The sequence below is a fragment of the Microcaecilia unicolor genome, chromosome 4, assembly GCF_901765095.1.
Source record: "Microcaecilia unicolor chromosome 4, aMicUni1.1, whole genome shotgun sequence".
Lineage (NCBI taxonomy): Eukaryota > Metazoa > Chordata > Amphibia > Gymnophiona > Siphonopidae > Microcaecilia > Microcaecilia unicolor.
The window spans coordinates 306403385-306424260 of NC_044034.1; positions in this window are offsets into that span (position 1 = coordinate 306403385).

Sequence of the window (20876 nt, forward strand, 5' to 3'; positions counted from 1 at the left end):
CAAGGTTTATTTTCTTCCCCTCAAGAATATCTTTTCTTAGTTAGTGATTAATGGGGGGGAAGGTTTGCCTTATCACCCAAATATATACTTTCACAACAGTTGCTATTTGGGTGTTTTCCTCCAGAAGACAATAAGAATTTGGGTGAATTGAAACTTTTTTTTTCAATTACAGTGGATAAACAAGAGAAACAGACAAATAAATAGATCAATAGATTAGAGAAAAGTAGATGGATAGATAGACAGAATCTAAGATTCCTTTAAAATGGATAAATAAACTCCATACTACACTGTTTCTAACCCTTGGAGAAAGAAATGGGCATCATGAGAAGATACACTGTTTGATGAGTTTTATGTGTTCACTAAGTCCAAGAGCCCTCCCTAGAGCCTGTAAATTTAACTAACAGAATGCTATTTTAGTGAGGGGGGGAAGAATGGTCTAGACATACTAAGAAATACCAGACAAGGTAGTTAGAAATTAGTTGAGGGGAAAGTCTTAGGAGCTTTTCAAAGGATCAGATGGGAGGAGAAGCAGGTATTTAAGAAAAGCAGAGCCCAATAAAGAATAGGTAAAAGTCATGTCTCACTAACTTGTTTAGAATTCCCATGGGATCTTACTTCCCAATGCAGATGATGGGTATATTGTGAATCTCATATAATAAGATTTTCAAAAAATATATAATGAGGTCTTGTGTAAGGGGTTAATGTTGGAGGTCTGGAGTCGCAGAACGAGTGGAATGTTGACTTGCTGGTTTCAAAATAGCCTGAAAGGAAAGAGTCATAAAGGAAAGCGTTCTGCAGTTGAGGAAGAGTGAATAATGAGTAGGAAACACTAAGATGGCCAATAGTAAAACACCAAACTTTTATTTGCTAATTTAACACAACGTGGATCATTAGATTTTCAAGCGAGCTGTGGTGATCTTAAGCTCAGAGGTAAGCAAAGGGGAAGAATGTGGTAATTACTATGAGGACTGGTATATACTATAGGATATGCAGTCAACTTCTCTTTCTCAGAAATTTAGGAACAAAAAGGTGATCTTGCAAATTTATGCATGAATGTTCTCCAAATAACAAGGATCATAAATCCTTGTTTGATTCTCCTTTAGTTTTCGACAAACAACTTGGAAAAAAAAAGCTGCTGTGGCTGCCATCTTAGTCCATTTTGGTACTGTACATGGGAATAAAAATCAGGAAAAAAGTTGTAGATTAAGGCATGTGTGACTAAGCATTCATTTTCTGGGCAGGAGCTGCTATTGCACCAGGATACGGAAACCTGTGCTGGGGGGAGGGGGAGGTCAATACCCCAGTGAGGAGACAGGAGAGATCAGCCAGTACAAGGACTGAAAGAGTAGCCAACTCAGAGTACCTCAAAAAGAGGACACTCACCTCCAAAAAGGAAGACAAAAATTTGCATTGAATTTTCATATGTAGTTTGCATATGCAAATATATTTACATAGAAATGGCATTCCAAATTACTACTTAAGTAGAGGAGTGTGGTAGCCGTGTTAGTCCACTCTTAAGGTTATCAATAGAAATCAAACAAAATAAAACATGGAAAAGAAAATAAGATGATACCTTTTTTATTGGACATAACTTAATACATTTCTTGATTAGCTTTCGAAGGTTGCCCTTCTTCCTCAGATCGGAAATAAGCAAATGTGCTAGCTGACAGTGTATGTTTTCACTTATATACACTGTCAGCTAGCACATTTGCTTATTTCCGATCTGAGGAAGAAGGGCAACCTTCGAAAGCTAATCAAGAAATGTATTAAGTTATGTCCAATAAAAAAGGTATCATCTTATTTTCTTTTCCATGTTTTATTTTGTTTGATTTCTATTGATAACAAATTACTACTGAAATCCAGGTTGTGTGTATAAGCCACTGAGCCAAACTAGACTAAATCAGCCCAGGCCCCCTTTTTGGTTAGAAGTTTTCCCAAAGTAAACATTCCTGCCTAGTTCGGTAGTTGGAATAGAGAGTAGAGATATGTTTATGTTTCAAATATTTATTGCATGGGGGGGGGGGAGGAGGAGGCATAAGGATGCAGGAAAGGAGTCTTTACCCTTCTGCCCCTCACAATGAATGTCAGACTCCCTCACCTTCCTACTGAGCCTTGGGGCTCCTTTAAAAAAAACCCATTTGCAGAACAGGCTCCATACCCCACACATATACTTTCTAACTACATATTATTGCTTATTCTAATAATAATAATCATCATCATCTTACATTTCCATAGCGCCACTGCACATATTCAGGTTTGATATAAGTCTCTGCCCTAAAGAGCTTAAAATATAAGTGAGTACCTCAGGCAATGGGAATAAAGTGACAAAAAGCAGCATTGGTAGAAGCAGTATTGGAAACCCAGCTTTCCTGGTTTATAAACCTATTGTTCTAAATTCCAGGCTGCATCCTCCTACCACACTCTGCCAGTGAACCTCGCTCTTGCCAATGCCACATCCCTTTCTATTCTGGAACTGTGATCCTCATACACAGCTTTCACAGTGCACCCTATTGCAGCCATGCAGTATCCCCTTCTCTTCCCGTAGAGGCCCCACAGATGCAGGACTCTACCAGTATACCTCATTCCTGCATGCAGAGCTCACTGCTGTTCCATTAGAAATCCTTCTCGCACACAGCTTTGCTAATGTACCTCACTGCTGTCATGCAGTACCCTATTATTTCAGTAGAAACCCTCATACATATTGTGCTGCCATTGAACCTTATTCTCGTCTCGCCAAACACCACCCCATGCTATTCAAACAGAGATCCTCCCACCTCATTCCTAATGTGTAGCTCCTCTCTGGTAGGGTTGTGCACACAAAATACAATACACTTAACCCTTCCTTAATCTTCCTTAAGTTATTTCTTCCTAACAGAAAGATAAGGAAAGGTTAATTTCTCAAACTACTGGGTAGGGTGAAGCAAATAATTTCCTTCCAAAAGTTTCAAAGTTTAACATCTCTAGAGTAAAGGCAGCAATGCTTCCCATTCAAGTCAGCCCCAGAAAGACAGAGAGGATCATGTGCTAGCTGAGATTCCAATGCTTCTAATCTTTTAACCCCTGTACTTTTTAAGACTAACAGGAAATGGCACATTGGCTGCTGTGAGGGATGGAGAAGCCAGGCTTCTGTGGGCAGATGATTGAAAGCACTTATATGGTGTGAAACCCTACCCAGAGCATCCCAGGATGCATTGGGCAGGGCTGGATGCCTCCATTTTCAAGGCAGCGCCGATGGAAGAGGAAGGAGGCCACCTCCCTCCTCCAACGAAGGTAGGGGTGGGGAAGGGCCGCTAAGGCCACCAGGTTGGGGGGGAGGTGGGGGGAGGTGGAAATTGACTCACGGCCTTTTCATGTGAAAGGATGCCGGGGGGGGGGGCTGGAGACCCACCAGATCTCCAGCCCCCCCGAACCTCTCGGGGGGGGGGGGGGGGACCTCCAGCCTCTGTGTCGCTGTGGGGGTGTTGGGTCGGGGTTCCTGCTTCTGCGAGGGGGGGGGTGCGGGCTGCTGCACTGGGGAGAATTAGGGGGCCTGCTAGCATGCAAATGCTTGCTGGACAGGGCTCACCATTACTCCCCAATGGTCTGCAAACCCTAATGCCAGCTCTGAGCTGGTGTAGGGTTTACCACGGCCAGCGAGCCAATGTTTGGCGCGCTGGTCGCTGATCATTGGGGAGCAATAGGTTTAGCATGCATTTGCATGCTACTTGTGCTAAAAGCCCTGTTTTGCATGCATTTCCATGCTAGTTGCATTCAGAATCTATGAGCGTATTGCTTCACACACTCAGGGGGCTCTGATCATGGGGCAGTGGCAAACACAGGCGCTAGCATGGCGCTAACAGCCTCTAGTGCCTGTGTTTGCTTCTGATCATCAGCCCACTGGATAGGGTGGAAGTAGAATTATCTGGCTCGGATCCAGACAACTGGCCTCCTCCAGAGCCTTATTTTTGTTACATGCCACCACATAAACCACAGCCTCAATGACAGAAAGGATTGAGGAGCCCCAATGTGTAACAATATTGGCAAATTCCATTCACTGTGTGCTAATGAAATCTGTGGAGAAATCTGTCAAGAAATCTATCATTTGATTTCTCTTGTGACTGTGACAGTCAGCCCTACTTCTTCAGATAATGTGGTCAGATAAAGGCCTAAAACCCACATAGAAAACAAGTCACACCGTGCCCGCTTTGTCAAGGTTTGGAAATCTAGGCCAGATGTTACCACAAGTACACCACTGGCTGTGCTCCATATAATCCACATTAACAGCTAAGGGCAGTGATTATGGCAATATAATTATATGTCTCAAATAATGCCTGTTATTTCACACAGTGGGGATGGAGAGTCCCGTGAAGGAATAACTGCTCAGTTCTGTGAACTCTACTCCCTCATGTTGCCTGTTTTGTTTTGTTTTTCCCCTCCCAGGAATAATTTCAGGCCTGCCAGCTGTAGTGCAGTCATTTGGTGAAACTAATGTTATATACAGACAGCACAGGTTTGCCTAGCTGTCTTCAGGGCAATGAAGTTTCTATATATGAGGATGTGTGCAAGAGTGGGAGAACAGGTATAACTAAGAAGGGCATCTCCCATCCTTAATCTCTCCAATGGAAAGCATATGGAGTGAAGGAGTGGCCTAGTGGTTAGAGAATTAGCCTTAACATCCAGAGATGACTGGTTTGAATCCCACTGCTGCTGCTTGTGATCTTGGGCATGTCACTTACCCCTCCGTTGCCTCAGGTACAAAATTAGATTGTGAGCCCTCCAGGGACAGAGAAATGAATGTAATTCACCTTGAGCTCTAATAGCTTCCTTCACTTCACTTTTTAACCATGGCAGCTGTCATTTGGTCTTCCTTCCTCCTTTTTTAATACACGGAATATATCTGGCTTGGGCTTCCAGGATGGTATTTTTGATCAGCATCCACACCTGATGTAAATTTTTTTACCTTCACAGTGTTCCTCTTATTCTCACACAATGCCACATACTCCAACAACAGTAACCGATATGTCTTAGAGTCCTCAACATCATGTGACTGCCTCCAGTTATGTTCTGCCCTCCACACTGTATGCCTCATGTCTGCCAAAATGGAAGTATATCAAGGACGAGTTACCTGCCTACTATTACTACTACTTCCTGCATAGGCACCAGCCTATCCAACGATTCCATTAACATAACACAATGCAACCGCATCCTCAACACACATATCATCAGCAAATTTAAGACCAGATAACCATTGTGTCTTCAAGACATTAACATCAAACTGAGGACGCATCTTAACCACATATTTCTCCCTCTGTCTCATACCAACATCAGAGCTTACCAACAGCGAAAAGAAGTCTTCTAAATGATCTGATCTATTTCTTAGTAGTGAAAGAAATAGATTGGTCTTAGAAGCTCTTATAAGTCCGATGCAGACTTACAAGAGCTTCCAGCAAACATGAATTCAAAAACAGTAGCTAATTTCAAAACATCTAGATAAATCCCCAGGGGCAAAGACAATTTCACTATAAAACCCAAAAAAGGAGCCACTGCTTCAGCAATCAATTTCAATACAGAGAAGAACAGGGGTCTGACATAGACCTAGGGGTCTTCATACCCTGCACAACAGACAGAATCGATGCATCCTCTACTCTTTCAAAAGATACCCACTGACAGGCAACAGCAGGATCAGGGGCATCAACTGCCCTTATCTGCTTCTCCCCAAAACTATTTTCCACTAATCAAACCTTCTTAAACAAATACTGAGCAAACTCATCAGGGTTCAGACCCCCATTACATTCCCAAGTTTTTTTTTTCTGTGTCATTGTCAGGTTGGAGATAGATATATTTTAGACTGGCCTCTATATTCATCACTGCATTTGTAAAAATTGTCCCCTGCCTCCATATTCAGCAACATCTCTTTCCTTTTATATATGTTCTGGCCAATATTCTGATTTGGTAAGACTGTCGCCATCATTGCTCTTTCATAAATTAATGTCAGCCATACTTTTCAGTGTTTTATTTACAGACACATTATTTTTTTCTTTCAAAACTTTGGCATCAACCACTACAGTTTCACTGCATGTTAAGTTTGATACATTCAGGTTTGTCTAGATATACACTTTTAAATGCCTTAATCTTATTGTTTTTTCTATTTTTTTCTATTCTTTAGAAGCCTAACAGCTACTTTTCTCTTGATTAAGCCATCAACCAAACACAAGAGGTAAAAACCATTTTTCACATACATTCACAGATAATGATTATCAGGTCTATGTGTATACACTATTGATAGCATTTTTTACTTGTTTTTAGTTTGCACATTTGTTTGTCCGATTCTAAGCATATTGGACTGTTTATCACCTGATTACCTTTGACCCATGTAAAGTCTAATACATAATGTACAAGCCAAGACTTTTGATTTTTTTATACTTTTTAATCTCTGTATATATATATATATATATATATATATATATATATATATATATATATGAATGTGATTATTGCACAAGTTGATTTTATATATGTCACTATTTTATATATAACAACTAGTAGTTAGGTACTCATATAACTTTAAAATAATGAAGGGAGCTTTCAATCAGTCATTCTCCATATGCTCAACTTCTCAAATAACTTAATCTTTATATTACCCAGGTCTAGGTGATCAGAAAGTCATAATAGGATCAGTCAGATCAATGTGTCCACCTCATAATTGGGTAAATATTTCCTCATGAGCCAAGCATACTTATAGAGGTGGTACCGTAATCCTCATCAACCAGAAAATTGGACTCAGAAGAGTGCAAGGTATGCTTTGGATTATAGGTGACAACCAGTGAATACAGATAATGAGGGATTCCTGTATAAGAGTCAAGATGTGTGAGGATCAATATCTTATATTTAATCCTACATACAACAGGAATCCACCTTTGTTCCCGTAAAAGGGAAGAAAGTGAATCAAATTGCTTTGTATGATACATGAGTCTTATATTGGTGTTGATCACTAACTGTCACCTTTTCAAACTACAACAGGGATCCTCACAAGCAAGGATTACAATAATCATTTGAGAATCGAAGCACACAAAAGAATATTCAGAGATTTCAAACCAAGAAAGGATCTAAGCGATCCGGCAAGCCTAAAAGCACCAAATGAAATTTTTACTACAGTAAAAACATAAGGAGTTAACAGTAAGGAACTGTCTAGAGAGTGCAGGGAATCCTTCAAGGAGAAAGCTAAGAAAGAACCCTGAGGGATATCACATCTTGGATAATGCAGTCCAGAAGAGGAACTAACCATAATTACTCTGAACATGCTTGAGCTAAAGTAGGATCTGAACCACTCAAACATTATACCAGACACTCCTACCTCTTCAAATCCTATATGTAGAAGGCTTTGATTGACAATGTTGAAAAGTAGAACTTAAGTCAAATGGATCAAAAGAACATCCTTGCCATATTCCTGATTCATATAGATTTCATTCAGCAGATCAATGAGAGCCAATTGACCCTGCTTGAACCCGGACTGCCTAAAATGAAAACAATTAGTGACATCTAAGGAGAATAAATGGATAATTTATGGTGGCTATTTCTCCTGCTAAATGCTCCAAATATCTTTTAGACCGTGATATATCTGATCTCCCTATCTAATTCTATTCTGAAATGGCAACTATATTTTACAAAATGCACGTATTTCTGACTATTCGTCCCTCCAAAATCAAAACATTTTAGGGTGAATCAATCTCACACTTCCTTGAACAAAGAAAGCCCAAGTATATTGTCAGTCCAGATACCCCTTGGAGAGCAGTTATAACTGAAATTCTTTCCCTGTTGCCTCTGCTGCAAAGATTATTGACTTGAGTTCCAAAGGTCATGCAAACAAGGTCTGGTTTTCAGGACATCAGCAATGAATATTGATCAGACATATTTCTATTGCATACATGTGATCTAACAACTTCTTTCGTGTCCCTGAGAACCACGGCTGAGAAATGGAAGCTACAGTAAGTTATTAGTAACTGACAGATATGGCCTCATGTATCCTGACAGTGTTCTCTGTATATGTATTTTCAGAGGGCTCTGTGTTAAGTTTGTTTAACAGGGGGTGCTGTAGACAGCATCTGAGCAGCAACAGACCTTTTGAAGTGAGGAATTGCCTAAATAGTATGCCTAGAGAGATCATTTATTAGACTTCTGTTTCACACACAAAAACGGCACTGATATGGTTTGCATCAGATCCTTGAACAAAAAGCAGTGATCTTTAAACAAATCAAAACATTGGGGAGGGGGGATATTTAAGGTCCTGTAAACAATCCCAAGCTTCTGATTTGTATCCATCAAGTTGCTGTATACAGATTAAAAAATATAAAAGAATGTATACTCCCTTCACTTTGTGCTTCATCTGTTTCTTTAGTGATCAGTTCCATGTAAGACAAAAATGCAGATTAACACTCTGAGGCTGGAAGTCTGTTTCATCTATTAAATGTTATAGGCCATATTTAGAAAGTGATGACCCCATTTACCCAAAAAGGAAGAAACTGGCTTCTTGTGTCTTCAGGAAATGCCTTGGTTTGCACTAAATATTTACAGTAGCACCAACTTCTTAACATCTCTGGCAAAATTAACCATCTGTACAAAAGGATCCTTATTTCTGTGAGATAAATACCTTACACCTCTGGCCCACCGTGTTCTTAGATGCTCTTTATGAATGTGAGAAAACAAGCCTAAAGCTCCACTGCTTGACACAAGTCCAAAAAATGATGATACTTCAAAACCCTAAATGTTGGGCTTGTGATATATGAATCTTAGTTTGTGTTTAGAAGACCTACTACTACTACTACTTAACATTTATAAAGCGCTACCAGGGTTACGCAGCACTGTACAATTTAACACAGAGGACAGTCCCTGCTCGAAGGAGCTTACAATCTAAAGGACAAAGAAGTGCAGTCAATCAAATTGGGGCAGTCTAGATTTCCCGAATAGATGTATAATGGTTAGGTGCCAAAAGCGACATTGAAGACCTCAGCTTATCAGAATCATGGGGCATGCACGGGTTTTAGCCACCACTTTCCTATCGTTACCGGTCTTCATGTATATGTTTTGATTATGAACGTGAAGCATCTCTTGCTGTTGCTATGTCTGTAGCCAGCATGCCTGAAATTTGGCAGTTGGGTCTCTTGCTGAAAAGAAAATAATCCTGCTAAATTTTAAGCATATCAGTGGATAGAGAGAACCCATGATCTATGTTGCAGAAGAGCAGGGCCATCTGCGAAATAAGAGATCACACATCTGAGACTACACTAGGATTGGTGTAAAGGTATTAGGACTGAAGGTGATACTTCAGCCTTGAGCGTCATCTCAATTATTTTAAAGGCCTCAAGTCTCTTCCTTCCCAAGATTTTGAGAATGAAATTCAGCAATGATGATCACTCCTCATCACCTCTCCAAATACAATACTGCAAAAACACATAATTGGACATCATCCCCCGGACTGTATAAAGGTCGCCCAAATTTGCATGCCAAAATTTGGCACAATCCTGAGATGGCACACAACTAAATTGGTTAATGAGCCAATTAATGGCACCATTTAGGATTTGGCATACATCTGTATGCTATTCTATAATACTGGGTGCCCAAATCCCATACCTCGCAACCCAAACGGGGCTTGGCCATGGGAGGGGCATGGGCGGGACAAGGACATTCCAAAAATTTGCACTCAGTCTTATAGAATACTGGAGATTTCAGCAGGTATAAATCCAGCAGTGGCGTTCCTAGGGGAGGGTGGTGGGTGTGGTCTGCCCCGGGTGCACGCCGCTGGGGGGGGTGCCGGGCGTGCCTGTCCTCCATTTGTTCCATGCTTCTTCTCTGCCCCGGAACAGGTTACTTCCTGTTCCAGGGCAGAGAAGCATGGAACAAACGGAGGACAGGCACGCGCGGCACCCCCCCCCCCCCTGCGGCGTGCACCCGGGGGGGGTCTTTCACAGGGGGTGTCCTTTCACCGGGGGGGGGGGTCACGCTGCATCTGGGGGGGGCGCTGCACCCGGGGGGCGGGGCACATCGGCGAGCCGCCCCAGGTGTCAGCCCCCCTAGGAACGCCACTGAAATCCAGGCACCCAAATTTGGGTGTGAAAATTGGTGCTACGTGCTATTCTATAACGGGCACTCAGCCTGGAGTGCCCTTTATAGAATGATTTTTTATGACTGATTTTTGAGTGCCATTTACTGAATCCAGTCAAATACTTTTTAAGGTCGTAGTATTTTTATTAAATTTTTTTTTTTTTTTTATAACTTTATTTATACATTTCACATATACAGTACCAAGAATACCTCTTGTACAATCAAGGAGAACTGTAAGAACATTTTTACACTTAAAAAAAAATCTCCATCAACATACTCTCCCGCCTCCCCTGTTAGTCCACAACTGAGGCCAGGGACCAAGCCACTATTCTGGGAAAAGTAAAACCAAAATTAATCCACTCAAAAGAAAAAGGCACTGTAGGGAGTCATGGAAGGCCATTATAGCTGAGGTGGAGATGTTACCACCGCCCCAGGTGCCGGAGAAGGAGTCCCCCTGCCCCCCCGGGAATCCAGGAATGCTTTTAATTGAACCGGTTCAAAAAACACATATTTTACAGCATTCAGCTTCACCACACATTTACAGGGATAATTGAGCCAAAAAAGGCCCCCCAACTGAAACACAGTGGGGCGCAACTTAAGAAAAGCCTGTCGCCTCCTCTGCGTTACCTTGGTCACATCAGGATACATCCGTACTTGTACATTCAAAAACTTTTCTTTCCGATATTTAAAGAATAACTTCAAAATCCTATCTCTCTCAATCTGTGTAACAAAAGTCACTATAAGGGTAGCTCGCTCCCCTTGCCCCTCTTCCCCCTCCAACTCCCGAATAAAGTCCAAGGTGTCAAACCGCCCAGCAGACTCCTCGCTAGCAGCCCGCTCTCCTTGAACCCCTCTCTTGAAAGGCTGTAAGTAATAAATCTGCGAGATAGGCGGGCATGCCGTCTCAGACACCTTCAACACCTCAAAGAGGTATTTTTTAAAAGTCATTATCGGTGCAATCAACTGTTGTTTGGGAAAATTGATCACTCGCAGAGTATTAGCCCTCTGCCGATTTTCAAGCGCCTCAATCTTCCTGTGCAACCATTTACTATCAGTAATCATAGTAGTCTGTACAGCCTGAACCGATTTAATAGCCAAATCATGGGCCTCCGCTCTTTCTCCCACAGTCTTTATTTGCAAGCCCAATTGAGTAACAGTCTCGGTTGGAAGCTGAGAGGCCTGTGACAATAATAACATTTTCTGGGACAATGAAGTTTCCAAAGTAAGCAATGCATCCCAAATAGTTTCCAGTGTAAAGTTTGGAGGTTTTGGCAAAAGTGAAGACTTACTCAAAACTTCAGCACTCCTCTGGGATCCCATAGAGAAGCCGGCCTCCTCCTCCGTCTGTTGCCCCCCTGGAGCGCCGCCTCCCTGCACGCTGGAAATCTCCCCTTCCGGGGCCTTCTGTGCTCTCCTGCCGAGAGCAGGTCCTGACTCTGAGCCATCCGCCCCCTCCTCGGAGGCCAGGAAGCCCCGTCCGCTCTCGGCTCTCATCGTCGCCGGCATGGGAGGCGGTTCCCTCACCTCCTGGCTGAGCTCCGTCTCAGGCAGCAGGGACGCTTCGCCTCTCTCCGCCCCTCCCGGCAGCAAGACGCCCGAGTTCAGCTGGCTGCCTCCCACCACCACGAAGCGATCCATCGTGCCTGAAGCGGGTCCCGCGGGCGCCCCAGGACCAGGCACCCGCTTACCCTTCCGCTTCGGCATTCTCCAGGTAAAACGCTATTGCGGGAAAACTCCACGAGCTACTTCGCCGCGCTCCCTTCAGGCCGCCATCTTGGTCCCTTATTAAATTTAAAAACAGAATAACAGAAGACAATTCAGTGTAACAGTACAACAGTATACAAATTGCAAAAAATCATGTAAAGGACAGAAGAGAGAAAGAGTGGAGAGGAAGAAACGAAAAAAGAAAAAGACTTCTCATCAAGCATCTCTAAAGTAGGACAATAACAAAGACCACTTCTCCTTATAAGTGATATAACGACATGACTTTTTAGCCAGAAAGGTATCATATTTATAAGTCTGAAATACCAAATTCCACCATTCTTCATATGTGACTTGACCCAGGGTCTTCCAGTGCCCAAAAACTACTTTCAAGGCTAAAGTGAGCAAAGTATTAACAAGTAAGCATACTTTTAAGTGATTAGAAGCCTATTCTGTAATGGAACCTTGGTACTCAGGTTCCGTAATAGAATACTAGCATAACCCGGTATCAGCACACCTAACGTGCACATGCTTGCAGTCATACCAGCCATACACCTGGTGTATAATTAATCCTATAAACCTGAGTGTATAAATGTGGCAGGGACATATGTAACATGTAGTTTTCTGTAAGTTTCACATGTAACTGAGAGCCCTGACCCTTTCCAACCGTGCTCTGCCCATGTGTACCCCTCTCTTTGCAAATATACACTATCCAGCTTATTTTTGAAAGAGAAAAACGCCTATAGTGCGACCTAAATTGGGAGATAGACGTTTGTCTCGCAAAGGCGCCCAAATCGGTATAATCAAAAGCCGATTTTGGGCGTTTCCAACTGCACTCCGTCGCGGAAACGAATAAAGTTGACGGGGCGTATCGGAGGCGTGGTGGAGGCGGAACTGAGGCGTGGTTATCAGCCGAGGAGAGATGGGCGTCTTTAGCTGATAATCGAAAAAAAAGGCGTTTTTACCGCGATTTTGGGTCACTTTTTTTTTACCCTTTTTTTTCACAAACAAGTCCCAAAAAAGTGCTCCAACTGCCCAGATGACCACTGGAGGGAATCAGGGATGACCTCCCCGGACTCCCCTAGTGGTCACTAACCCCCTCCCACCCAAAAAAACCCACTTTAAAAACTTTTTTTCCAGCCTGTATGCCAGCCTCAAATGCCGTACCCACCTCCATGACAGCAGAATGTGTTCGATCCTCTCACAGCCTTTCCCTGGGTCAGATGTGGCTCTCGGGTGCAGTACAGGGTCACATCAACATTGCATTGTGGTGGGTGTAGGGTATTGGGCTCCGTGATTTCATTAGCTTGTGTTACAGTCTCATGATGTTGGTAGTTGGTAGGCTCTTCTCCCATGGTGCTTTTCCCCCTGCCTACTGGGTCAGAGTGTGCCCTGTTGTGTTTCCTGTTGTAGTCCATGTGGTAGTGGCCATTTTTGTAAGCCAGTTTTAGTTCCCTTTCCTGTGTTAGCCATGTTAGACAACTTAGTTCTTCCCTTGAATGTGGCTGAAAGAGGGCATTGTACAGCATTCTGCCAGCTCTGACCTACTGCTCATCTCACTACCAGGGAGACTCGTTGCCAGTGGGGCACAACCTCTGATCTGCAGTTAACTGTGAGTAAAGGCGGTTATTCCAATAAAGGACGTTTTCGGAGAGATTAGTCTTCAGGTGTCAACTGGTGTGCCAATGTTATATAGCAGCAACCAGTCCTAGAGGCCTGCGTGTATGCAGGTCCCTGGAGCACTTTTAGTGGGTACCGCAGTGCACTTCAGCCAGGTGGCCCCTGGCCCATCCCCCCCCCCCCCCACCTGTAACACTTGTGCTGGTAAATGGGAGGCCTCCAAAACCCACTGTACCCACATGTAGGTGCCCCCTTCACCCCTAAGAGCTATGGTAGTGTTGTACATTTGTGTGTAGTGGGTTTTGGGGGAGGGGGGTTGGGAACTCAGCACCCGTGGTAAGGGAGCTATGCATGTGGGAGCTTTTTCTGAAGTCCACCGCACTGATCTAGGGTGCCCAGTTGGTGTCCTGGCATATCAGGGGGGCCAGTGTACTACCAATCCTGGCCCCTCCCATGACCAAATGGCTCGGATTAGGACGTTTTTGAGCTGGGCGTTTTTAGTTTCCATTATCGCTAAAAAAAACAAACGCCCAGCTCAAAAATGTCCATTTTTTCGAAAATTCGATTCGGCCCGCCCCTTCACGGACCCGTTCTCGGAGATAAATGCCCATGGAGATAGGCGTTTCCGTTCGATTATGCCCCTCCACGTATTTCAGTAGAATAGCCACAGGGGGGCCTGGGCCCCCCCAAAATTGGCTTCAGGCCCCCCAAGGTGTGCTGGTTTGGCTGGCAGGGGTCCCCAAGCCTTGCCAGCAGAAGCCTTCCTCCAGTGCTGTTCGCCGCTGCGCTGACACCCTGCTTCCCCACCCTTCCTCCCCCATGTACATGCTTGGTTTTAGTGAAATTGAATATGCGCAAAGCATCACGCTTGCTCAATTTCATTAAAACCAAGCATGCGCACCATGGGGGGAAGCGAACAGCATTGGAGGAAGGCTTCTGCTGGCAGGGATTGGGGACCCTCGCCAGCTCAGGGATGTGGGGTTGGGGTAGAGAGCAGTGGGGAGGCAGGGCAAAATGTGGGGCTGACTATGCACCTGATGTAAATTGATTGTTTACAGAATAGCACTTAAGTACTAACATTCTAGGCATTTACACAAGCAAGGGGCACATAAATACAGAACTGTAGAATTGTCTCCTTATGTGACTTGCTTCATTATATAAATAATAGGAGGTGTCCACTGTGCTCTCATCTACTGAGTAACTTCACCAACTGCTAAAGGTAGGATTCTTTATGGCTCCAGATATTAACAACTGCTTGATCCAGTCCTGGTTTTATCCAATAGCAAACATGGAATTACAGTACCAGAGGAGTAGCTAGTTGGGCCACCAGGGGAGTGGCCACTCCCCCAAACGGACTTCTGCCGGCACTGGCGCCTATTTTTTATGCGATCTGTCACACCTCCAATGTCGCCTTCGGCACCTAACCATTATACCTCTATTCAGGAAATCTAGACTGCCCCAATTTGATTGTCTGCACATTTTGTCCATTAGATTGTAAGCTCCTTTGCGCAGGGACTGTCCTTCTTTGTTAAACTGTACAGCGCTGCGTAACCCTAGTAGCGCTTTAGAAATGTAAAGTAGTAGTAGTATTTAAGATACACACCGGCACTGGCGGCAGTCTGTTCTCCACTCCCCCAGCGCCCTCAACCTGACTACGCTTCTGCACAGTACTACCATCCTTAGAGAAATAAATCCTACAGGTTCTTAAATAAGAGGGCAGCATTAAGGTAGTATCTGCTAGAAATCCCATCTTGGTGGCCACTTGTATTCATGCTAAGTCAGAGTGATTATGACCTGTACTACTGTCTTTGCTACATGAATATACATAAAAGACCTTTTTTGGCATACATTTTTTTATTTAGCAACCGCAAATATTATGCAATAGAAAAAAACTGTGTTCTTCCCAAATCATGCAAGCCTGCTGATTTGTAACATATTTGCAGGTCTACTTGGCATGGTTTACTAATGCAGAAACATGTAACAAGTGATTACTGGCGTAGGCCTTGGATTTGATGAAAACATATTCAGACAACTCCAGCTTCCACACTTCACATACAAAAAAATCCATTATACACAGTCAAACCACACAATACCATTGTATCTGCTCTGGCCCAAGAGGCGGAGAAACACTTCAAAACCCTAACTGAATCCTTCAAACAAAAAGGCTGCAAACCCAAAATAATTTCCAAGAATATACCTCTTCCCTTGAAAAACCCAGAGAAAATCTATTGCAGTGCAAAGAAAAGAAAACCACAGAAGGAATCCTCCTTGTAGTGACATATAATCTAGAGCTGGAAAAACTGAGAAGAATCATAAAAGATCTACAGGCACTACTCCAGGAGGATGAATTATTGAAAGAGATATTCCCAGCTCTACCACTGCTGGCCTTTTAACAACCACCTAATCTGAAACAAAAATTAGTGAAAAGCAAGCAAGCTCCCAATGCAAGCTCAAAGAGAAGAGAATGGCACATGTCCCTGCAATATATCAAGCTGCAAAACGTGTCAACACTTTTCACAGGATCCCACAGTCATTCACATGGGAAAACATTCAGCATAAGGGGATCGTTCACATGCTGATCTTCAAATGTGGAATATATTATTCAATGCAAAAAGTGTGAAGAAGGATGCTGTATCGGAGAGACAAGCCAGATGCTAAAGACGCCAATCAATTAACACAGATACAATATTAAACATTCCAGTGCCAACCAGGATGTCACCTTGTGGGACAGAACTTTATAAAACCAGAACACTACATCAATGATTTTATGGTAAGAATACTAAAAGGACATTTTAATACAATTCAGGAACATAAGACCTTTGAAGTCAAAATGATGAACTATTTTGACACCCACCAGACAGGACTTACCAAAGATCTGAGTTTTCTAGCCCATTATAAACTATAAAATTATACTGCTTTGTCACCCTCTTATCAGCCATCCATCTCTACCCACCCAGCTCTCCCTGTTTCGCATCCAACTTGCCCTACCCTCTTCCTGTGAAACTGGCATTGGAATGCTTTTATGTTTCACTTACATATTCTGATATATGTCAATATTTGCTCTTTTCGAATCTGAAGAAGAAGGTGTTACCTTTAAAATCTAATGAAAAATTGTATGAAGTCCAAAAAAAAGGATCATCTCATTTTCTTTTCTATGTTTTGTTTTATTTCTATTTAGTATAGATAAAGATGTAGATACTGCATATGGTGCCTGAAAAATCCATGTGGAAAAAAAATACACCTAGGCGTATTCTCTAAAGTACACCTATATTTTATAGTAAAGACTTAAATTTCCATGCGGTATATAGAATACGCCGAGTATCTCTCCATGAACCAAATTTGGTCGCATCCATTTAGCCGTATTATACTTGGCGTAAATCCCAGTGCCTAAATTAGGAGCAGAATGGGTGTATTCTATAATAATCTGCATAGATTGAAAAAAACGCCCACTACATTACAGAATACGCTTAGCGAATTGTGTACATAAATCTCAATGCCAATTAATGCTGATAATTAACATCCAATTAACAGCACTGATTAGCTAGTTAACCAATTAATTTATATGCCTTGTTATAAAATATACTTCAATTTCCGTGCAGAAATCAAGGTGTGATATATAGAATTTGGGGGGGGGGGGGGGGGGGGGGAATGCAGAAATCAAAATAGGGACATCCAGATCAGATGTGGCCAATTTTGACAAAAGTCATTTTCTAAAATACATGCAGGATTGCACAACGGAAGCAACACAGCAACTTCTACATGCAAAAAGGTATTTCAGAACATAGACTTAAGTGCCAAGATGTGTATGTTTGCCATTTTGGAAAACATCTAAACACTCCTAATTAAGTACAGAGGCTGCAATTTTCCTGCAAGGTCAACCGTGAGGGGAAAAAAACACTGGGTGATTAAGGGGGAGATCATGCTTAATCCCTACTGTAAAGGGCTGCCCAAAACATACACTTTAAAAAAATCTATACAGACCTTGGAGCAGCTGTAAATCCCAATGTTGATCTCAGTAATCATAAACATACATTCCCCTTCTGAAATGGAGAGTACATGTTTAGATTGTGGCTCCTCCTAATCCTACCCAAACCACATCCCCTTTCCATATGCATGTAGTGCAGATTTACATGTGTAAATTCCAATTTACTAAAATGTTGGTTTCTATGTTTATTCAAGATATACATTTAAATGTTAAAGTTTACTTGTATAAATCATGTATATGGCTTCTCAAACAGTGTGGCAATAACACATTGCATTACCTTTTATATACCGCATCTACCCATAAAGTTCAGTGCAGAACACAGCAAGAAGCGAACAGGCAGATCCTATGAATTAACATCCATTAGACTAATATTAACTAATACTGAAGGAAATTTAACAACACTTTCTATTGTGATAAAAAAAACTTCTTAAAAAGAAACGTTTTCAATACTTTCTTAAAATCAGGGAAATTCTGAATTTTTTCTCAGTTGTAAAGGAAGTGAATTCCATAACAGAAGGGCCTGATACATTAGACTAGCAGAAAAAGTGGTCCTATTTTTCAGTCTACTAGGACTAGGATAATGGAGAAGTATATTATTTCAGAAGTCTCTATCATTGTTATCCATTTGGACACAATTAAGCAAATATACCGGGGTTAGCCCATAAAGGATCTTATTAACTGTTATGCAAACCTTAAATTGAATTTGAGCCTCCACCAGTAACCAGTGGAAGTCCTGTAACAAAGGAGATACACTATCATATTTCTGTGCGGAAAAATGTAAACATGCATCCGTATTCTGAGTAGTCTAAATCTTCCTCAAAAGATCTGGGGTTTGTAGCCTTTTTGTTTGAAGGATTCAGTCAGGGTTTTGAAGTGTTTATCTCTTTCTCTTGGGTCAGAGCAGATATGATGGTATTATGCGGCTTGGCTGTGTATAATGGATTTTTTTGTATGTGAAGTGTGGAAGCTAGAGTTGACTGCCTGCATAGATGACATTACTATAATCTAAGACTGATGGAAGTAGGCTTTGAACAACCAGTCTGAAGGTGTGGGTGTCAAAGAAGTTATGTATCCTCCTAAGCTTTCTCATCAGCAAAAATTATTTCTTAATAAATGAACTCACCTGTAATGTTGCTGGAGGAGTGGCCTAGTGGTTAGGGTGGTGGACTTTGGTCTTGAAGAATTGCGTTCAATTCCCACTTCAGGCACAGGCAGCTCCTTGTGACTCTGGGCAAGTCACTTAACCCTCCATTGCCCCATGTAAGCCACATTGAGCCTGCCATGAGTGGGAAAGCACGGGTACAAATGTAACAAAAATAAATGTAACTCCAAGGATCTTAATATTCTCTTCAAAAGTAAAGTGTTGGCCACTTAATTTCAACATATAATCGTTCCCTAGATAATTGATTGTCCTAACAAAAGGAACTTTGTTTTTCCTTTTGTTAAGTTTTAGGCCATGAGTTTTAATCCAGGTTTCAAGAAGATGGATACAATCTCTTACTCTGATTGCAGTATCCTCTACTGTCTGAGAGACAGGGATTAATATGGTTATTTTGTCTGCATAACTGAAAACCTTGAAATCGGCAGAAACACCAGGCCTAAGGCAGTCTTTAAACAAAGATGGTGATAAAGGAGAGTGCCACAGGATACTACAGGTGGCTTGCCATGACTCAGAACAGGTCTCTTTGAAAACCTTCTAACCAGGACAGAACATTGCCTCCAACACCAAAGCTAAGATACATAATAGCAAATAGTGCTCCACCAGATTGAATGCACATGATAGGTAGAATTGTAATATAATAGCCCTTAGACCCTGACTCACCTGAAGGCTTTGGTGGGGGTCGGGGAAGGGATCTACAGCCTTCGCAGGGGGCTCACGGGCTGGTCCATCAGCATGGCAGGCCACCAGTGCCACTATCTTCAGCACCTGTGGGAGTTCACCCGCTCCCATCTTGCACTGGTGGAGGCTGGCTTCCTTAGGGGAAGCAGCGGAGAGACATTTTTCCCATGCACCAGAGTCCTTTTTACCTCAGCGGGTAAAAAGCCCCTCCCTCCCAAAAAATGGCCATGAGGCCGGAAGCACTTACTGCCACCCACTGAGGTGGTGGTAAGGGCTCTTGCGGTAAGCCGGCTGTAACTGGGCAGCACGCAGCAATGCCTGATTACTACTAGGTTAGTGCCATGCTATAAAAAAAATGTTTACAATGTGCCAGAAATAGTATGTACTTGAGCTGGAGTTGCCGGCGGTAGTCCTGAGTTAGCATGCATTAATCCCACGTTGGGTTTACCAACGCTTTATAAAAGGGCCCCTAAGTGCAGTTACATGCATAACTGCCAATTTGCAACAATTAACACCAATTATAGCCAATAACTAGTAAGGTCAATTAGTGGCTAATTAATTAACTAAGGGGGTCTTTTACTAAGGTGAACTAGCATTTTAGTAGTGCTACAAATTAGCAGGCACTAAATGCTGAGATGCCCATTATATTCCTATGGGCGTCTCAGCATGTAGCTTCAGCTGATTTTTATTGTGCGCTAAAAATAGGGGTCTTATTACTAAGGTGCACTGAAAAATGGCCTGCGCTAGTGTAGATGCATGTTTTGGGTGCATGCAGAATCATTTTTTCGCGCACCTGTAAAAAATGCCTTTTTCAAATTTATGCCAAAAATGGACATTTGGCAAAATGAAAATTGCCCTGCGTCCAATTTGGGTCTGAGACCCTACCGCCAACCACTGACCCAGTGGTAAAGTCTCACGTGGTAACTGGGCGGTAATGACCTATCCGCGTCAAATGCCACTTGACGCGCATAGCTGACATGCACCAGAAAATAAAAAGTATTTTTTGGATGCGCACCAAAAATGAAATTACCACAAGGGCTACGTGGTAGCCAGATGTTAACAGAATTGGAGCACGTTGGGCGCGCGTAGGTGCTTACGCGGCTTAGTAAAATGGCCCTTTAGTAAAAGTTGCATACACAACTGACCTTACTCTATAAGTTGCACGTGCAAATTTGCAAGCTAGTCAGAAATTTAGGTATACAACTTTCTAAAATTAGGGGGAATGTGAGCTATCTAAATATGTTCTTGTTTAATTGCTTGTATTATTGTTTCTGGTATGTAATTTCTCTGGAGCCTATTCATTTTACTTTCTTGTTCTTTAGTAACACATTTTAAAATGCAAAAACTTAATAAATTAAAATTAAAATGGAGTTGAAATAGCTGAAAATAGCTCAGGTGATGAGATTTTTAAATAAGACACAATGGTTATATTTTTAATAAACCACATTTTAATAAACCACTCTATTTATTTCTCCTGATAAATGTAATCATGAAAAGGAAATATACTCCAAGGACAAAAGGAAAGAATCGTGCAGGAGAGAAGAGACACCTAATAGCAAGAGGCAGAGCCAAGAAGCCAGCAAGATGAAATTCTATATAATGTCATTAAATAATACTCTGCTAGTGCTTGATGTACCATGAACGATTTTGATT